The sequence below is a fragment of the Apium graveolens genome, chromosome 6 (assembly GCF_009905375.1).
Source record: "Apium graveolens cultivar Ventura chromosome 6, ASM990537v1, whole genome shotgun sequence".
Lineage (NCBI taxonomy): Eukaryota > Viridiplantae > Streptophyta > Magnoliopsida > Apiales > Apiaceae > Apium > Apium graveolens.
The window spans coordinates 108,471,994-108,492,311 of NC_133652.1; positions in this window are offsets into that span (position 1 = coordinate 108,471,994).

A 20,318-nucleotide genomic window follows, 5' to 3' on the forward strand; every position below is an offset into this window, starting at 1 on the left:
ACAAACCAGAAACATATCACTATTCAGACCCTGGTAACTCTAATTGGCTGAGAACTGTGGAACATTACAGAAAGGAACATGATAACATCCATGAGTTCTATGAACAGTTCAGCAAAATAATTACTGGAACTATTGTGAACATTCTGAAGAATGGATGGAGAATCACTATCAATCACAGAGATGGTCTATAGATGAAGGTGTCTACAGTGTACTGAAATAGTTAAACATTGTTGAACTATTTGTCCTAGCATAAAAAATCCCATGGCTGAAATCAAATGAGAATGAATACTTCAGAGACAAACTTTGAATAATGATGATGGATGTATCTCCTCAAGCATTTATGTATCCATTCGTGATCAAAGTATTTGCAGGTTGTAGGTTGTAAAACATCACCATGTCTGACCAACACATAAGAACCATTCGTTATCTACAACTTACTTTCCTGGAAAGTCAACTCAGGAGCAAAAGAGCTAAACTGGAAGCTCCATGTGTTAAGAGATCAGAAGCAGACTTCAAAGCTGCTGAAGTTCTATATGCTTATAGGATCAATGATAAGATGATCAGAGACACAGAGAAGGATATGAAGAAGGTTATGAGATCGTATCATGAGATGGTGTTCATCAACGGGGAAGCAGAGATAATCTTCTAAAAGACAATGAACCCATAATTAGCACTGACAGTGAAGGGGAGTTAGTCTTTAGAATAAATAGAAGCAAAATCAGAATCAAAGACTTTAGGACAGTGAATCAGACTCAATATAACAAGCCTTGATGGATGTCAAACTATCCACATGTAAAGAAGACAAGGTTGCTTTGATTCCTATCATTAAGATACTTGATGAAGTGATGGAAGAAGAATCAATCAATGACACCAAGAGAGTACGAGGACATCCTAAAAGGATAACAGTCTTCATAATGTTCAGAAAATCATCACTATTATTTGATCTTGTTCCTAAGTGCACCAAAGTCAAATATCTTGAGATAATGCTTCATGAACTGAATAATCCACCTCCAGTCAATGCACTTGAGATAGAAGCTCGTGATTGTGTACAAGCAAGATTGAATGAGCTAAAAGAGTCTCCTCCAAAACCTTCAGACCCCAAGAAGAAAGCCTCTAAGAGAAAATCTGATCAGCCTCAGGAAGGAGAACGAAGCAGGAAGCAGAAGAGAACAAGAACAAAGAAGACATAGAATATATGTTCAGGCTAGAGCAACACTTCTTTATAATTTATATCTTAAGAAATCTGGAATTGAATATTTAATCCAGAATTTCTTTAATATCTTTATCTATTTTGAGATTGTACTTTTTCTTATTATCAGTTGATTATCCTTAGGGATTTGCTTGTCGAACTCTAACAATCAAATAGGGGGAGATTGTAAAGCATAATGTAATGTAACATGTAATTGAGGATTTATAACTCAACATGAAAATAGAAACAGATAAAAAAATATTAAAATGTGAAGCACAAGAACCCTACAGATGAAGACATGATAAACACAAAGAACCCAAAGATGCAATTGACTCTTTAAGTCCTCTAACAGATCATGGGAAGAAGTTCATTGTAATGTTCAAGCAGCCATGAAGAATAAGAACAAGGGACTTTAAGCATCAGTTACATGAATTGATTCTAAGTGTTCCAGATCAAGGGTTTAGTGAAAGAAGCAATGGATAAACATCAATTTGTATCAGCTCAGAAACTCAAGTTAAATTGAATTGGAATTCTCTCAATGCTGGTTGTTTATGAACCAGATCAGTGCATCAAACATCAGTATTCAAGAAGGAGTTTTGATTCAGTTACAGAAGAAAATGTTGATATAATGAAGAATGATTTGGAAAAAGCAAGCATACTCTAAGTCAGAACAGTCTTCCACTATGGTCGCCATAGAAGCTCTAGTCGCCACAGAAGCAACATGTTACTACTTGGTCGCCATAGAAGCTCTAGTTGCCACATAAGCAACCTGTTACTACTTGCTCGCCATAGAAGCTCTAGTCACCACAGAAGTAGACAGTGTCTATCTGGTCGCCACAGAACTTAGTAGCCACAGAAGAAAGCACAGGGGCTACCTGGTCGCCACAGAGCTTAGTCACCATAAAAGAATTATGTATTCATTGTTTTTATATCAGCAAATTTAAATGGAATGTGTGGACACAGGACTACCACCTGTCCATTGAATTTTAAAGTCTACAATAGAAGCTGAATGAATGTAATTCAATTAGTGATCTTCTTCAGCAAACACAGAAAGTTTAAGGGAGCTCCATTAAAGCTTCACATTTATTACTCTTGTAAACATACTGTTATGCTGCTGAATTTATTGTAGCTACTCAATACCTTGATTAGATTGTAGCAACCTCAAGATTTATATTAATAAAATGATATATTCCTTGAAATGTTTTATGTTATTTTGATTCCGTACTTTTAACGAAGAACTTGAAATGAATCGAAAAAGATTGTAGGAATCGTATTCAACCCCCCTTCTACGATATTTTGGGACTAACAAGACAGAAATTGATCAAGTCAAGAAGGATGTTATTGAGAGATTGGAGGCTAAGTTTCCTAACATAACCATGCTAGACATCAACAGACAACTTAGGAAAAATTATGATCTAGCCAGCAAGGTGGACTCCTTAGAGAAAAGGCTCAAAAGCCTGGAAACATCCATTACTGAGATAAATTTCAGCTAATGAAATGAGCCTAGGGAACATGGAAAGGGGTCAACCCTAATCAATCAAGTCTCCAAAGGCCAGTGTGATCTTTCAACCAAAAAGGATATATCCAAAGAATTCAGACAAAAATCCACTGGATCTATCTTATGAAATCCCTAGGCCAGATGAAAAGAAGCAACTTTCAAGGTCTATTTCCTTATCCAAAGATCCCAGAGACACAGTGTCAAAGAACAAAATTGCTAAGATCTATAAGAATGGTAAACTAATCTGTGTAGTGGCTGGACATCCACAGTTTGCAGAGGCTGATAAGTGGATTTTATATCTACTTGGAATGCTTCATTACAAGATTAATTTGGTGTTTTGGACTCAAGTTGTTGGTATCTTTGATGTGTTTTTATGTTATTGCATTCCAGGCATCGGTTAAATGAAGAAAGGAGTTTTTCAAGGAAATTTGCTAAAAATAGATCAGATGTGGAATCCTAGGCCATTCTCAATTTGTATAGAATCTCGTTAGCTTCGCGTGGAAAGTTGAATAGCCTAATTCTGATGAGTAGAACTCAAGATATGGCCAAAAGAAGAATCAACAGAAAAGTACAGAAGTCAGGTGCGGCCGCCGCAGAAACCAGCGCGCCCGCGCTGACTTTCATCCAAAACAGCGCGGCCGCCCCGCCATCAGTGCGGCCACCCCACCCTGATTTTTGCCCCAAAATCCATATTTTAGTAGAAATTGAAGATGTTAAGAATCCTGGTCATCCTGAAGCCTATATATATCAATAAAAAGATGTTTTTTAACACCAACAAGCGAGGGGAGAGCAATAAGAAGACCTAGAGAGCACGAGAAGGTTATGGAGAAGAAGACTTTTATTTTCATTAATATAGTTGATACTTAGATGCTTGTTTTTGATTTGTCTTTGAACCCTAGTACTCTTATATTATTTATTATCATGCTTTCATTGGAACCCGTGGTGATGATGAGTTCGATTATGAACTAATCGTTATCATGGGGTTCTAACGGATTTATTTATGGATTTCTTTAGTTAAATTGTTTCGATACCTTAGTGTGGGGTGATTGTATGATAACCTATTATTTGTTGTGCTTATTCGTCTTATGTGTGTAGCTAACATATAAGATAGCGTGTAAATCTCTATTGAAGCAAAATTGAATATAAAGGTTTAGAACTTGCCATGCTAGCATAGGTTCATGTGTTATTTTTATGCATGATTCGTAGGTAATTTTAACTATCTTACTTGCCCTATATAATCACGATAGATAACTTGCGCATTAAACCGTTATGTTTTCAATTCTTATAGACATATAAGAACTAAGCATAACTGGTGTCTATTCAAGTTCTATCTCTTTTGTGGATGCTTGGTAGTAGGGTATCTGTACAACAAAAGTTGGCGTTTACTAGTTTCGTGTTATCTGATTAGTGTAATCACCATTACATGCTAAGGTTAAGAAAAAAAAGGCTATTGAATGAAGTATTTAATAAAGTTAGAATCCCATGTTTGTCATATATATTAATTCAACCATTCTTGTTCTCTTAGTTATAATTGTTAGTTTAATTCAACCATTCTTGTTCTCTTAGTTATAATTGTTAGTTTAGGAGAGCTTACGATGAAGGTTCACGATCAAAAGGTCATTTTTAATGTGTTCAAGGCAATAAAGTTACCCACATCTAAAGAGGAGTGCTTTAAAGTAGAGTGGGTCGACTCTGTCATGAATTTAGAGCTTGAGCAATTGCCAAAGTCAGATACCTTAGAGAGATCCTTAATAGGGGAATCAGTTATTGAAGATAAAGAAGGAGCAGAGTAAATGCAGGTTTTGAATGCACCTCCGTGGAGGATGAAGTTAAATATGCCATTCGATTTTCTTGGGTTAGCAGAGCTAAAAATTTCTTAGGAGTATTTTGAACCATCTATTGAAGAAGCTCCCACACTTGAGCTCAACTGACAGCCAGATCACTTGATTTATTCATTCTTAGGTGCACCCTATGATAAGGGGTTGGGATATATTTTTGATGATGTAGAGAGTGGCTGGACGGATCTTCCCGTGCCTATAGAGGATTATTCTCATGTGCAGCAGGTAGTTGATAGGACTGATATTGGTGATGAGCAGTACAGGCGAGTGACTAGACATATACAGGCCATGCACGACATTCACCATCATTTTGGTACAGATTTGACACAGGCTTTGGGCACTATTTTTCGAGCCACTGGTGTCGAGGTTGATTGGCCACCTAGTCCTCCATCCGAGGAGGGTGATCTTTCTGACGAGTAGGTATGCCTGAAATCCTTATTATTACCTTCAATGAGGACATTGACGATTTTAAGTTTGGGGGTGATAATATAAGGATTAGTTTGTATGTGTCCATATAGTTCATATAGATTCATGTTGTATATAGTTGTATTTCATTCGTAGTGTTGCATGATTGATCATATAGGACATATTTGTTTGTTTTTTTATGTGATTTCATATAGTTGCATTTGCATGCATATTTAGCATGATCCCTTAAGATGAACTATGCTATTTGATAAGTTGATGTTGATTTGAGTGTGGTGATTACGAATAGAGAGACGTTTAAGTCTTGAAAAATTGATTTGCATAGCAGAAAAAAATTCACAAAGTCTTATAGGGTTGCTTTTGATCTAGATCATGATCATACTTGTTTGTTGTTGAGATTTTATCACTTGGTTATATTTAGAATTTCCGGTATTCTCATAATGGCAAAAGGAACACTGATTTTTAAACTGGAGAAAAACTTGGATTTCATTGCTAGTTATTGTAAGGCTAGACGTTAAATGGCTAGTAGCTGACTCATAGTTTTATGAGTAGTCTAGGCTTGAATGAGATGGAGCGAAACACACTCATTCAGAAATTGTTAAAAAAATAAAAAAAAGAGGAAAAAAAAGAAAAAAGAAAAGGAAAAAAGTATGTGTTTATGCATAATTGATCAAGAGTGAGCTCTTTAATACTCGAGTTATTAAGTTCTAGAGGACTTTGTGCCTAGTGACCTAAGGCTTTTCATAGTCCGGGATCCACTAACCTAACGCTCGCTACATGTGTATTATTGTATAAGTCTTTTGGGACCTCATTCATTACACGGTCAAATAAGCATGTTGTTATGCGTTCAATAATACCGTGAATCCTTGTATAACTCTAGTAGAAATAAGGTGTTGAGAGTTATAATGCGTTTAACGTCTATTCTGTTTATAAACTTTTGATTGTTTTGATGAAAGATAAGTTATGGTTATTAATTTAGTTTCGATGGTATATCTGTTAAACATCCACACACGCACGTTCTGGTTTGTGAGTTAATTTGTGAGATTTATTCGAACTCTGTTTTGAGTTATTGCATTCTTAGAGGCGTTGTCTTATTCATTTGGTTATGGTTATTCTAAGGGATCGATTGCATTATCATTTAGTTGCATTCATGTAGTTGAATTCATGCATTAGGTTTGTTTTGTAGTTTTGATTTTGTTTATGCTTGAGGACAAGCATAGATTCAAGTTTAGGGGTGTGATAAGTGGATTTTATATCTATTTGAAACTCTTCATTACAAGCTTAATTTGGAGTTTTGGACTCAAGTTGTTGGTATTTTTGATGTGTTTTTGCATTATTGCATTTCAGACATCAGTTAAATGAAGAAAAGAGCTTTTCAAGAAAATATGATGAAAAGAGTTCAGAATTGGAAGCCTAGGACATTCTCAAGTTGTATAAAATCTCGTTAGCTTCGCGTGGTCAGTTGAATCGCCTAATTCTGACGAGTAGAACTTAAGATATGGCCAAAAGAAGCATCAGCAGAAAAGTACATAAGTCAGCCGCGGCCGCCCCAGAAACCAGCGTGCCCGCGCTGACTTTCTGCCAAAACAGCGCGGCCGCCCCGCCCCGATTTTTGCCCCAGAATCCTTATTTTAGTAGAAATTGAAGATATTAAGGGTCCTGGTCATCCTGGAGCCTATATATATCAATAAAAAGACGTTTTTAACACCCAGGAGCGAGGGAAGAGCAATAAGAAGACCTAGAGAGCACGAGAAGGCTACGGAGAAGAAGACTTTTGTTTTCTTTAATAAAGTTGATACTTGGATGCTTGTTTTCGATTTGTCTTTGAACCCTAATACTCTTATATTGTTTATTATCATGCTTTCATTCGAACCCATGGTGATGATGAGTTCAATTATGAACTAATTGTTATCATGTGCTTCTAACGGATTTATTTTTGGATTTCTTTAGTTAAATTGTTTCGATACCTTAGTGTGTGGTGATTGTATAATAACCTAGTATTGGTTGTGCTTATTCGTCTTATGTGCATAGCTAACATATAAGATAGCGTGTTAATCTCTATTGAAACGAAAGTGAATATAGAGGTTTAGAACTTGCCATGCTAGCATAGGTTCATGTGTTATTGTTATGCATGATTCGTAGGTAATTTTAACCATCTTACTTGCCCTATGTAATCACGATAGATAACTTGTGCAATAAACCATTATGTTTTCAATTCTTATTGACATATAGAGACTAAGCATAATTGGTGTCTATTCAACTTCTATCTCTTTTGTGGATGCTTGGTAGTAGGGTATTCGTACAACGAAAGTTGGCAATTATTAGTTTTGTGTTATCTGATTAGTTTTATCACCATTACATGCTAAGGTTAAGAACAAAAAGGCTATTGAATTAAGTATTTAATGAAGTTAGGATCTCATTTTGTCATATATATTAATTCAACCATTCTTGTTCTCTTAGTTATAATTGTTAGTTTAATTCTTTGTGACAAATAATCTCAACTTGTTATTTTTCTTAGCATTGGATGATAACCATATCATTGTTGCATAGGTGCATATTCTTAAATTAACCAAGTCTCAATGGGAACGAATTTGATCTAAATCTTATACTACTTGCGAATGCGTATACTTGCGTGTAATTTTAGCGCATGTTTTCGTCCTAACAGAGGCTAAGAAAGAAGAAAAGGTGAGGCTTAAACAGCAACAAAAGCAAGCTGCTTTAGAAGCCAAGAACCTAGCCAAGAAGCCTACAACCACATAAGTTACATTGTCTGTTGTGACAATTAAAAATCTGGATGAAGGAAAGAAGGAAGAACCAAAGCAGACAAAGAGGAAGTTTAGATACAAAATCCATGCAAAGAGGAAGATAGATTTCAATGAAGATAAGGAAGACTACATGCCAACCCAATCTACAACTTCAAGTCAATCAGCCATACCTACTGTGAAGGAGGCTGAATTCAAGGTTGATCCTAACATCACCTTTCATGGTGAACCTGTTGTTCCTAAGGATGAACCTATAGATTGGGACAGCTTGCCTCTTCCTGATCTAAATCTTCCAATCTTTGCCAAACAAAGGAAGACAAAGAAAAGAGTAGTCAAAACAGTCAAGCCTGCCAAGCTTCAATCCAAGCAAGTGGCCAAACCCAATCCTAACGTCAAAAAGGGAGATCAACTCTACATATGTGACATCAAAGAATTTTCAGACATAAACCTTTATCTGGATGAGCTAAAAGAAGTCAGATCTATTGATGCCTACAAGCACCTTCCAGAGAGACTAGTCTTCAGGTACAAGGGTGGTAAAGAGATTACATGGCCACTTCACAGAATTCTCAATGAAGGTTATTCCACTTTGGTGATCATCTTCTCTGCAATCAAGAAAAACTTTGGATTTAATATAGTTTCCAATAAAATGGTACTAAACAAGATTGAGGAGATAAGCAATAGATGGAGAGGACCAAATGCACTCCCAAGAGTATTGACAATTCCTTTTACTGGAGATAGGATGTATTTGAGGCCAAACTGGATTATGGAGTTCAAGGATGAAAAATTCATTAGAAGATTCTTCAGATTGGAAGACCAACTAAAGATTGCAAGTAATGAAACTCTCAAGGAGATGCAAAAAAAGCTGGATCTAACAAATGAGGATGAATCAGAATTTTTCGGACAACTCCAATATCAAATTGAAGAGAATGATGTGAAGCTTGGAAAGAGGTCAAGGCAATCAAGGAAATGATCTAAATTTGCCCAGTCTAGAGGAGCACCATGAAAATGATCTATAAGACACTCTACAAATATTCCTTTGTGACAATTTTCAATAAACTACAACACTTGTAAATTTTAATCTACTTTATTTCATTCTTTATTTATAGAGTGTTTTGTATCATCAAGTTTCTCCTAATTTATGGCTACAATTCCAGTAGACATAAATTGGGGGATATTGTTAGGAATATGTTGTGTACTTGATGATAACTTGAACAAAACACTTAGTAGATTTTATTTAAGTGAAATTGTAGCTTTCAACGGATGATCAATCTAACATCCGTTGAAAGAGTATCTTATGTAACAATAAGATTAGTAGCACATTTCTGTATACTTAAGTAACTTAGTGAGCTAGATGTTGTAGAATATTTAAGTCATGTTGACTACTAGATTGATATGCAAGATAGGATGGTTAATTGTAAATATTAGATGCCTTGTAATCTTGTATAAATGAAATGGAGTCAAATATCAAGAAGATAGTCTCAACGGATGATTCACAAAGTTTCAACGGATGATCAACCTGAGTTTCAACAGATGATTAACTTGAGTTTTAATGGATGATCAGATTCAAAAGAGCAGTTGATAGTGACTTGATAGTCAAATACATTGAGTATATGTAAATGGAATGTGGCAGCCTGTTTGCAGGGTTTAGAGAACAAAGAAACATTTCCATTTCCATGGTAAACTGAAGATATTCAAATATGCTGGAAAGAGAAGTGTAGCAGCATGAAATTAGACTAGAAATAGTTTGTCTTATTATCTTGTCTTTTTATCATGTAACTTGGTGATATATAAACCAAGGGTAGCAAGTTGAATAGTATCCAAGTTAGTAAGCAATTTCCATAGAAATAGATAAGGCAAAATCTGTAAAGAATTTCTCTGTAATTCATCTTGTAAGCAGCTGTGTACATTTTGTAACACAGAGTTCTCTACTCAATATATATCTCTAGTGGAAAAGTTCAATCCACCAGAAAGTTTTTAAATACTTGTATTTAAATACTTTGTTAATCCCAAACAATGCAACAAGAATTACAGAAGGGGGTTGAATGTAATTTTTGTCTACTTTTTCTGATTTTAAGAATGTTCTTACTTAGTATATAACCGTTTTTGATTTGCAGTAGTGCGGAATGAAAGAGTACTAGAAATCAAAACACAAAGCAATAAAAAACAAGGCTTTAAAACTTTCTGGTGGATTTGAACTTATCCACCAGAGATATATATAATGTAACGGCCTCAACCCCGGGGTCAGGAGTTGACGTCACTAAACATAATTACCAGAAATATAAACAACAAGATTATTATTAATATTAAACTACTACGACTGTAACACCCCCAAATCTGGGGTCGGGGATCCGTATTATCACGAGTTCCATTCCCTTAATAACACTTAATCTTAATAAACAACCAACTACTATGTACTGTGACCCCACAATATACACACACACCACAAGTTATAGTCTCAGAAATGAATACTAAAAATAACACAAGTCATTTTATTCCACAATTATAATTCATTACACCTTAAAAGGGTTTCTGAATAAATTTACATATTCTTTGCCATTAGTACAATTCATAAATATACATAAGTCTGGTACATCAACAGTTGAAAACCTAGCCTATTAGTAGTTACTACCTCAGCTACAGCAGCATCAACGCCTATAGGAAACTGCGGAACGTTCCTATCCGGGAGTGAATTGGGAGCTTGGTCATGTTCATCTTGTCTATCTGTTGTTGTGTGATGAAAGAAGAAAACAATGGTGAGCAACAAGCCCACCGAAATAATATGTATAATAATTAACAATATATGAGCATTCTCATAGTACTCATGAAAGTCTTGGTCAAGAAGAAATGAACCAAGTTTGATATCTTAACGCGACCAAGTCGCAAAATAATCAGTATATATGTATATATATATTTCAAAATCTTGGAAATCCTCTTCCATGCATAATACATACATAGTTCCAGTTTATAACTGTATAAAAATATCGTTGCAAGGTGATCTCATATATCTAACCTTGTCTCAACATTTTTCTGAAAATCTTTGTCATGCATAAGATAATTATTAACTAGATATAAGTTGAAAAGATGAAGATACAAGATACTCCAATATACTTATATCTTTTCTGAATACTACTTGAACTACCACCATTCAAGGTATAATCAGTTTCAAAAGTTCATCACATAGATGAGACTACAAGATAACACTTGAATAGATTCAATCTTTGAAATATCATTTGAAAGAAATGAAGTTACGATATACTTCATTAAGTCCTGATATATATTTATATACACACATATATATATATCCCTCATACATTCCTTAAAAACCTCTATTATGAAAATTATAAACAGAGTTTTAATATCCAATGAATTTGGAAAGAAGAAAGCTTTGGCATAAACCCGATATCTTGGTGATCAGGAAAATATACCAATAAGTAACCTTTTCTAGTATAGATGGATGAATTCCTCGCCGGTCATCATCCTGGCCGCATTAGGACCTCGTGCTACACCGTTACCCGACCACTCACGCGTGGATGGACTGTCACCCAGCCTCTTACACCTTCCTAGACCGTACCCTGGCATGTCTCTTATGCCGACTCAATTAGATGGACTTACTTCCCGAACGTTGGGCAAGTAATCAAATTGTTTTCTCAAAATAGCAACCTCGTTGCGAATATAAAAAACACCACAGAGCCGGATCCCTCAGATTTTTGAGCGAGTATTCAAGTCCCCTTCGAAAGAAAGATCTTAAATTTGAAAACGAGTTTTGGGATCCGCTCTAACTTTTAAAATCATTTTGAAGACTCGAAAACATTTTTATGAATGTTTGGAGTAAAGCTGATTTAATAAAATAAATGAGTCTCAATATGTTGAAAAATATCTGAATATTATTATTTAAATAATATTCCCATAAGGGATAATCTTTATAAAAATAAATGAAGTAGAAGTTTTAAAACTCATACTTGAAATGAATAATAAATAACAAAAGATATACTTATACGAAAGTACGATCTTTATTTGAATAATCGAAAATAAGTTTGATTATTATTCAAAACTATTAGATATACCTTATCCGATTAATAGTTATAGAAAACTATATATATATATATATTAATATACATATATTATACTCGGGAACATCGACTCCCGATTTAGAAAAATGTTCACCTTTGGGTTCACTATACTAAGGGTATATGCAACTACTGCTTATCTCTAGCATAGGTATTATGCAGTTTATAAGCATTTGAATTGATAATAGAATATCAAGATTACGAAACAGGCATGCATATATGTCATATCAACATGCTCCAATATATCGCAAGACTTTTCTAATAATAACCATGCACTTATCTCAAGATAATGCATCAATATATTACATCATAACAACAGTATAACGGGTAAAAAACTTGCCTGAGTGTTCCGGGATAGACTTAAGCTTAGAGTGGGTCCGGTAACCTATGAACAACAACATAATCGAGAATTAGACCACAGTCTCTTAAGAAACTATTTAAAACTCACTCATACCCTAACGGTCGCTTACGGTCGATTACGGTCGCTTATACGCTTAACGATTTGCGTTAATCGCTTGCGTACCCTCGGCTCCACTAATTTTAATAAATTAACCGTTACGAATTTTAAGGCGACTCTTTCGCGAGAACTTTACTAACTGCCTTATTCACGTGACATAATTCTCTCGTATTTCGATTAATCATTAGGGTCTCAATTATGATCTCAAAGTTACTCGAGGTTTCGGGGTTCGCTCGCGAAACACCATTACTTAAAATGGTTGTTTCTCATCGCTCGTAACTCGGATTTAGGCGAATGACATATCAAAACGAAGCTCGTAACATGAACTATCTAAACATGGAAAAGGTTAGAATCTTACAGTGAGTTCACGGGTCCTAAAGTTAATCACAAAAACAGTTAAGGAAAATTGGGCATTATGACGGCTAGAACTTAGCGATTTCCAATATTTTTACCACTCCAAATCAATCCCTTCCAACTACAATATATCCAAAACTTCAAGATTCAAACCTAGGCTACTGATCTTAGCCAAAACAATCTCAAGAATATAATTCCAATTCAATATTATACCATCTCCATAATCAACTAATCTACTTAACAACCAAAGTTCAATTCAAACTTAATCATTCAAACAACTATTTATCCATCCAAACCATCCCAAAATTCAAGCAACAAACTTAGTAATTAAAGGTCCAGAAGTTTTATACCTTTGTTTGTGAGGGTAAAGTTGCTAGGAAGCCTTAAAACCTTGATTAATCCTTATACAAGCTTGGATCTCACAACCAATCAAGAAAACACAAAGTTAGAATTTGAAGTTTCTAAAAGTCTGATTTAAAGAACTGCAAAAATGATGGTCTTACCTTGCTTATTTGGACAATACTTGTGAACAAGAGTTGTAGTCCATCTCAATACCTTTCCAAAGAGCTATAGAACATAATATTTTAGTGAGTGTTGAAGGAGATATGGAAGTTTGAAGTTGCTGGTATTGTTTTGGCTGAGAGCTTTCTTCTTGGAAGGTAAAGTCAACTTCCAATTTTGTGTGTTATAATTTTGCTTGGTTGCTTCTCTTGCTTTGTTAATTAAAAATTTACCATGGTAAATAATACTTGGCTCTCATTCAACCAACTCACTACAAGGAAAACAAGCTTCAACAACGGTTTATGTCCGTTGTCTGATACCCTATTTTTCCGTTGACTATTGAGCCGCCGTCTGTTAGTTGGATCAGACAACGGATAAAAAACATTGTCTGAGATTATACAGACAATGATTATGGATTAAGCCCATTGTATTACATCCAGAAAAGACAACGGTTTTTGCTTGTTTTCATCGTAACAAGCGACATTACTCAAGGGTTCTCACAAACTCAGAAAACCGTTGTGTAAGGTATAACATTAAAGCCAATCCTACAACACTTATTGTTGTATAAACGTTGTTGTGTATTCAGATAGACAACAAAAATGAAATTGAGCTCGTAGAACTCTTGTAATAAATTTCTACACACAACATTTTTGGATTTTAATGTATGGCATGATCAGATACATACAACTGTTTATTTGTCCAAACGTATTGCATGAATACCTTTGATATAATATCTTAATATTATATAGACAATGGTTTACTAGTGTTGTGAGAGTTAATTTTGCACCAAAGTTTTGTGTTCGAAAGCATTGTTTTAGTATTAAAGACATGATATTTTAATGAAGCTTGGTTCTTAAAAGCGTTGTCTTACACAAAATATAACAAGTAATCAAATGAAATTAACTTTGCAAATCTAAACAAAAGTTCTAAAGTTAATCCATGATCGAAAATCACAACAACATAGTTATACAAAAGATAAAAGCATATTGATATCACTGCCTTCATGAGTCTAAGATTTCTACTACAAATTAAAGAAAATATAGAGTCTACAAGGATTTGATGTTGGCTACTCAGAGCTCACTTGGCCTTTTCAGGTTCTCTTCACGTCTTCCGCAAGAGCTATGTTGTCCTTGCAATATCAATACAGCATGTGATAGGCAATTTCCCAATTTGGAGAAAACAATCTTCAAAATAAATCGACAACCACTCTTAAGTTAATATTCTTTTCCTTCCTGCATTATAAGAAAAACAAAGAACTGGATCTCTTAATATAAAGTGAAATCAAACCAAGACATAATAGAAAATAAACAAATGCCCATAGTGTCACCTGGCTCACTTCCATGAAGAGACTGTCAATGTCCTGCTTTCTAAAGATACCACCTTTCCTCGCAGTTTCTCTTGGTGAAGATTGGGAGGTCCTGCTTGTAACAGCTTCATCTTTTCCTCTTTTGTCAACCTCCTTTTTCAAATCATCTATCCCGACAATCTATAGAGAAAGTCGAAGTACACATGAAATTCACTTAAAATAAGATTGACAAACTACATGCTAGGTTCTCAAAATTTCCAAATAAAAGGAGGCCACAAACATATACAGAAGGCAATTTGTAAACCAGGGCATATAGATTTGTAAAGTAATCCATAATTATGCTTCTTTTTTCGTAAATAGTTCAGCTGCTTTGTAGCTAGCTGATTACCTAAAAATAGTTTCAAAAACCCTTAAACACGGCTCTACAAACTGTTTTCTGGAAACTAGCAATGGTTGCTATAATTTCTCGTAACTGTTAGCATAGAAGTCATTAGTTCAGTCACTAACCAAACAGCAGTCTAGTCAGTGATTGAATGCAGTTTGAGTCCAATGTCTAGTTCTTGATAGCTTGGTTAATCTATGCATGTATATAAAAAAAAATGATTCACGCTTACTTACCTTCATAATGTAATCCACAACTAGACCTGTTCTCTGGTCTCCCAATGCAATTGACTAGAAGAAATAATACAGTGGTGTCACCGTGTCAGAGAAACCGTATATACTTAAACAAGAAACTACAGTATCTAATTAAGAAACTTTCGACCGCTAATACAAACCTTCACGAAAGTATCAAGATCATCATCAGGTTCTATTCCAGGATCCTTTTCTCTTCTCAAAAGTTCCATTAGCATATCTGTATCAAATTCTATATGGTTAGATTCATGATCTAAAATTTACAAAATGAAACTAATCGACAGATAAAAGATAAATATATATTCAAAATCTACACCATTTTCTTTAGGCTTACCTTGCTTGAATCCAAATCCTTGACACCGTCCTGAAAGTTCAAGAGTCTCCCTTACTGTCATTTCAGCAGTGTGCCGATCCCGTTGACTGACATATGCAGAAATCCTTTGGGCAACAAACTCATTTAGTGTATGCCCATTATAACTTATTTCCCTGGTTATAACGAGTGCTTCAAAAAGAATGCCTCACAATCACATTAAGTATCCATTGCAATCCCTAATTTTTCTAGCACTTGCAACCAGAAAACACTAGCATTTCAAAAGAAAAAACATACAGCAGTAACCATATATCAAAAGAAACAGAGCATTGAGGTGGTATTCTAAATCTATTATTCTTTTGCAATCACTCTCGTCGGCCTGTGAATTCATTATCAACATTCAGCTCATACTTAATAATCTGTATATCCAAGTAATATAAAACTAATGGATGGATATCAGTTAACATGAATCCTTCATATGTTGTTTATGTTTCATATTATTACCTTGAAGACAGGTCCAAAACCTCCCTCTCTAAGCTTATTGTTGTGGGAGAACGAATTTGTCGCCTTTTCAATAAAATCAAAGTTAATTAGTGGCAGTTCCAACTCTTCGCTCTCAATCTTGGTTAGGGCAATACTTTCTGAACTGAATTTCAACCTTTCTGCAAAAAAGAATAAGATTAATATAGAAGGTAGTTTAGTTCTTTACTGGCCAAAAGTCAGTTCATTCTTTGAATGTATTTTCGACTTTTTAAAGTAATTTTAATTAAAATTTGTACCTTCTCTCTTCAGCCTTTTGTTCTTTAATAAGAACACAAGTATCACAGCAAGTAGTACAAATAGTACTACAGAGACTACAATGATCCATACTTGCCTGTGTAATCTGGTTCCCCCTGTTTTCTCTGTGCAGCCAGATAGTTAAAAGAAAACTTCAAGAAACTTTACTGTTATCAGTAAAAAGTGAAGACCCTTAATATACAGAGCATGGAGTTACCTAATTCAGATGCTGCCATTCTTATGTAAATATCTGGCCCATCTTCAGAGTATCCTTCGATGTCGATCAAGTCATTAAACCATAAGTAGCATCCACGTCCACCTTTTCTAATGTCTGCTTTCGCATATGCTGTACATGAGCAGTTCTTTAAGCACAACTTCTCGCATTCCTCAAGGTTTATTTTCATGTGATACCGGGCATATCTTGTGTCAGGCAACTTCATACCCGAGTGTTTCATAAATCCTTCTCCAGTCGCACAATCTAATGATTTTCTGCGGACACAACCGTTAGACCAATCACATTAAGTATCCATTGCAATCCCTAATTTTTCTAGCACTTGCAACCAGAAAACACTAGCATTTCAAAAGAAAAAACATACAGCAGTAACCATATATCAAAAGAAACTGAGCTTAATCAACATCTAGCTTACTTTTCTGTGCGGATTTTTTGTTTCGACTCCTTTAGCATTTCATCTAGTTGTTCGGATCCTCTAATTGAAACCAGGCTCTCAGTGTGCTTGAGAATTTTACTTGTACCATCTTGGACAGGGAAAATCTCATTCTCTTTCTTCTTCAAGGTCTCAAAAGATGAAACCCATGGAGTAAATTAAGCACAACAAACATAGAACCTAACCTTACAAATGATAAACAACTACTCATCAGTCATGCCCTGAGCTTGAAAGGTCAAATCAGAACTCCAAAAAATATTCCTCAAAATTGTCGCTTTGAACTTGAAACTCAAGGAGATTAGAAATTCCAACCTTCATTTTTCTACTTGAGAAGCTCCACCTATTATTGGAAGTGAATCTAAATAGTTGAGCTGAATTCATAGGTAATTTTTGAAAAAGAAACAAGATTGGGTGATTGAGATGGTTAGGGTTTGAAAACTCAAAAACCTAAACCCATCATAATACACACTTAATCCATGTGATTTTAAGCAAAACCAGGTAGAGAGAGGAGAGAGAAGAGTCGTGGGAGAGAGAAGGAAGAGTAGGGGGAGAGAGAACCGGTCAGATCTAAGAAAGGGGAAGGGGAGAGGTAATGGAGGGAATGAAATTTAGAAGGGAGGGGGAAATGAAAATTAAAGGGGGAAAACCAAAAATTGTGTGAAAAATGAAAATTTAACCAAGAAAGATTTTAAGAAATTAATTATTTAATCAAGAAAGATTCTTATTTTTCGGAGTTGCAATTCTATTCGATTTTCATTATAAAATCATACAAGATAAATTTAAAATTTTTTGAATAATTTTTTATATGATTAAAATCGATATATCTCAATACAGTTGGATCTTCGAAAATATCATTTAAAAAAATAACCATGTTGATAGGAAAATATCTCAATAATTTTTTCATATAACTAAAATTGATATATCTTAACATCCGTACAGTTGGATCTTCAAAAAAATCATTTTAAAAAATAATCTTGTAAATCGGGAACGAGTCTCGTTGTCGGGAGGGGTACTTTTACCGGATTTTTCTAATCCTAACATGCAAAATGAATTTCAAATTTTTTAATAATTTTTTCATATGACTAAAATTGATATATCCTAACATCCGTACGGTTGGATCGTCAAAAAAATCATTTGAAAAATTAATCTTGTAAATCGGGAACGAGTCTCGTTGTCGGGAGGGGTACTTTTATCGGATTTTTCTAATCCTGACATGCAAAATGAATTTCAAATTTTTTAATAATTTTTTCTTATGACTAAAATTGATATATCTTAAAATCCGTATGGTTGGATCGTCGAAAAATCATTTTAAAAAATTAATCCTGTAAATCGGGAACGGGTCTCGTTGTCGGAAGGGGTACTTTTACCAAATTTTTCTAATCCTGACATGCAAAATGAATTTCAAATTTTTTAATAATTTTTTCTTATGACTAAAATCGATATATCTTAACATCTGTACGGTTGGATCGTCAAAAAATCATTTTAAAAAATTAATCCTGTAAATCGGGAACGAGTCTTGTTGTCGGGAGGGGTACTTTTACCAGATTTTTCTAATTCTGACATGCAAAATGAATTTCAAATTTTTTAATAATTTGTTCTTATGACTAAAATCGATATATCTTAACATCCGTACAGTTGGATCGTCGAAAAATCTCTTTAAAAAATTAATCCTGTAAATCGGGAACGAGTCTCGTTATCGGGAGGGGTACTTTTACCAGATTTTTCTAATCCTGACATGCAAAATGAATTTCAAATTTTTTAATAATTTTTTCTTATGACTAAAATCGATATATCTTAACATCCGTACGGTTGGATCGTTGAAAAATTATTTTAAAAAATTAATCCTGTAAATCGGGAACGAGTCTCGTTGTCGGGAGGGGTACTTTTACCAGATTTTTCTAATCCTGACATGCAAAATGAATTTCAAATTTTTTAATAATTTTTTCTTATGACTAAAATCGATATATCTTAACATCCGTACGGTTGGATCGTCGAAAAATCATTTTAAAAAATTAAACCTGTAAATCGTGAACGAGTCTCGTTATCGGGAGGGGTACTTTTACCAGATTTTTCTAATCCTGACATGGAAAATGAATTTCAAATTTTTTAATAATTTTTTCGTATGACTAAAATTGATATATCCTAACATCCGTACGGTTGGATCATCGAAAAAATCATTTTAAAAATTAATCCTGTAAATCGGGAACGAGTCTCGTTCTCAGGAGGGGTACTTTTACCATATTTTTCTAATCTTGACATGCAAGATGAATTTCAAATTTTTTAATAATTTTTTCTTATGACTAAAATTGATATATCTTAACATCCGTACGGTTGGATCGTCAAAAAAATCATTTAAAAAATTGATCCTGTAAATCGGGAACGAGTCTCGTTGTCGGAAGGGGTACTTTTACCAGATTTAATTCTTCTAATCCTGACATGCAAGATGAATTTCAAATTTTTTAATAATTTTTTCATATGACTAAAATTGATATATCTTAACATTCGTACGGTTGGATCGTCGAAAAAATCATTTTAAAAATTAATCCTGTAAATCGGGAACGAATCTCGTGTTGGGAAGTAGCGCTTTTACCAGATTTTTCTAATCCTGACATTCAAGATGAATTTAAAATTTTTTAATACTTTTTTCATGTGACTAAAATGAGTATTTCTTAACATCCGTACGGTTGGATCCCCTAAAAAATCATTTAAAAAATTTATCTTTTTTATCAGGTATGAAAAAAAATCTAGTACGAGGCAACACCCAACGGTTTTCTATGAAAAAGTCTTGTCTGAAATAAATTGTGACAACAGTTTTTTTGAAAAAAACCGTTGTCTTAGATGATCAACTTTTTTAAATCTTACGGCTGATATTAAATCTACTTTTAATCAACGGCTCTAATTATACCAACTTAACAATCCAAGTGAATGTTTTTTCACCAATCACATGGTGCCACCTCATCACAAGCAATGCTTCAGAAATTTCAAGAATCAGACTTACAAACAACTGTTTTCTATGAAAAAAGGTTGTCTTAGATGAACATTGACAACATTTATAATATACACGTTATATCCTCATCAATGTGATTATATGTTGATGCTATTAATATTCGTGTAACGTCTAGTACTAATAGGTAAAAGAATTCAAAAATCTATGAAAAAATGATTTCAAATCTTAATACACACAAATTAATTTAGTGTAAGTTATTGGTTATTCATATAAATTAATTAACGGTGGCATATAAATTTTCCGAAAATATTTTAAAACTAGTAAAATTAATTAACGGTGGCATATAAATTTTCTAAAATCATGTTGTGGTAAGTTACTTTACATAAGTGTTTTTCAGGAAATGTCGTTGTTGGAATTCTACAACAGTTTTTTCTTTAAGACTGTTGTAGTATTACATATTTTACAACAGATTATAAATATCGATAACGGTTGTCTAACTGTTACAAGTGTTTTATTTTAAAAATACTTGTATAAGGTAGATTAATACAACGTGCTTTTTCAAAAAACACTTGTTTGGATTGAACAATTAAC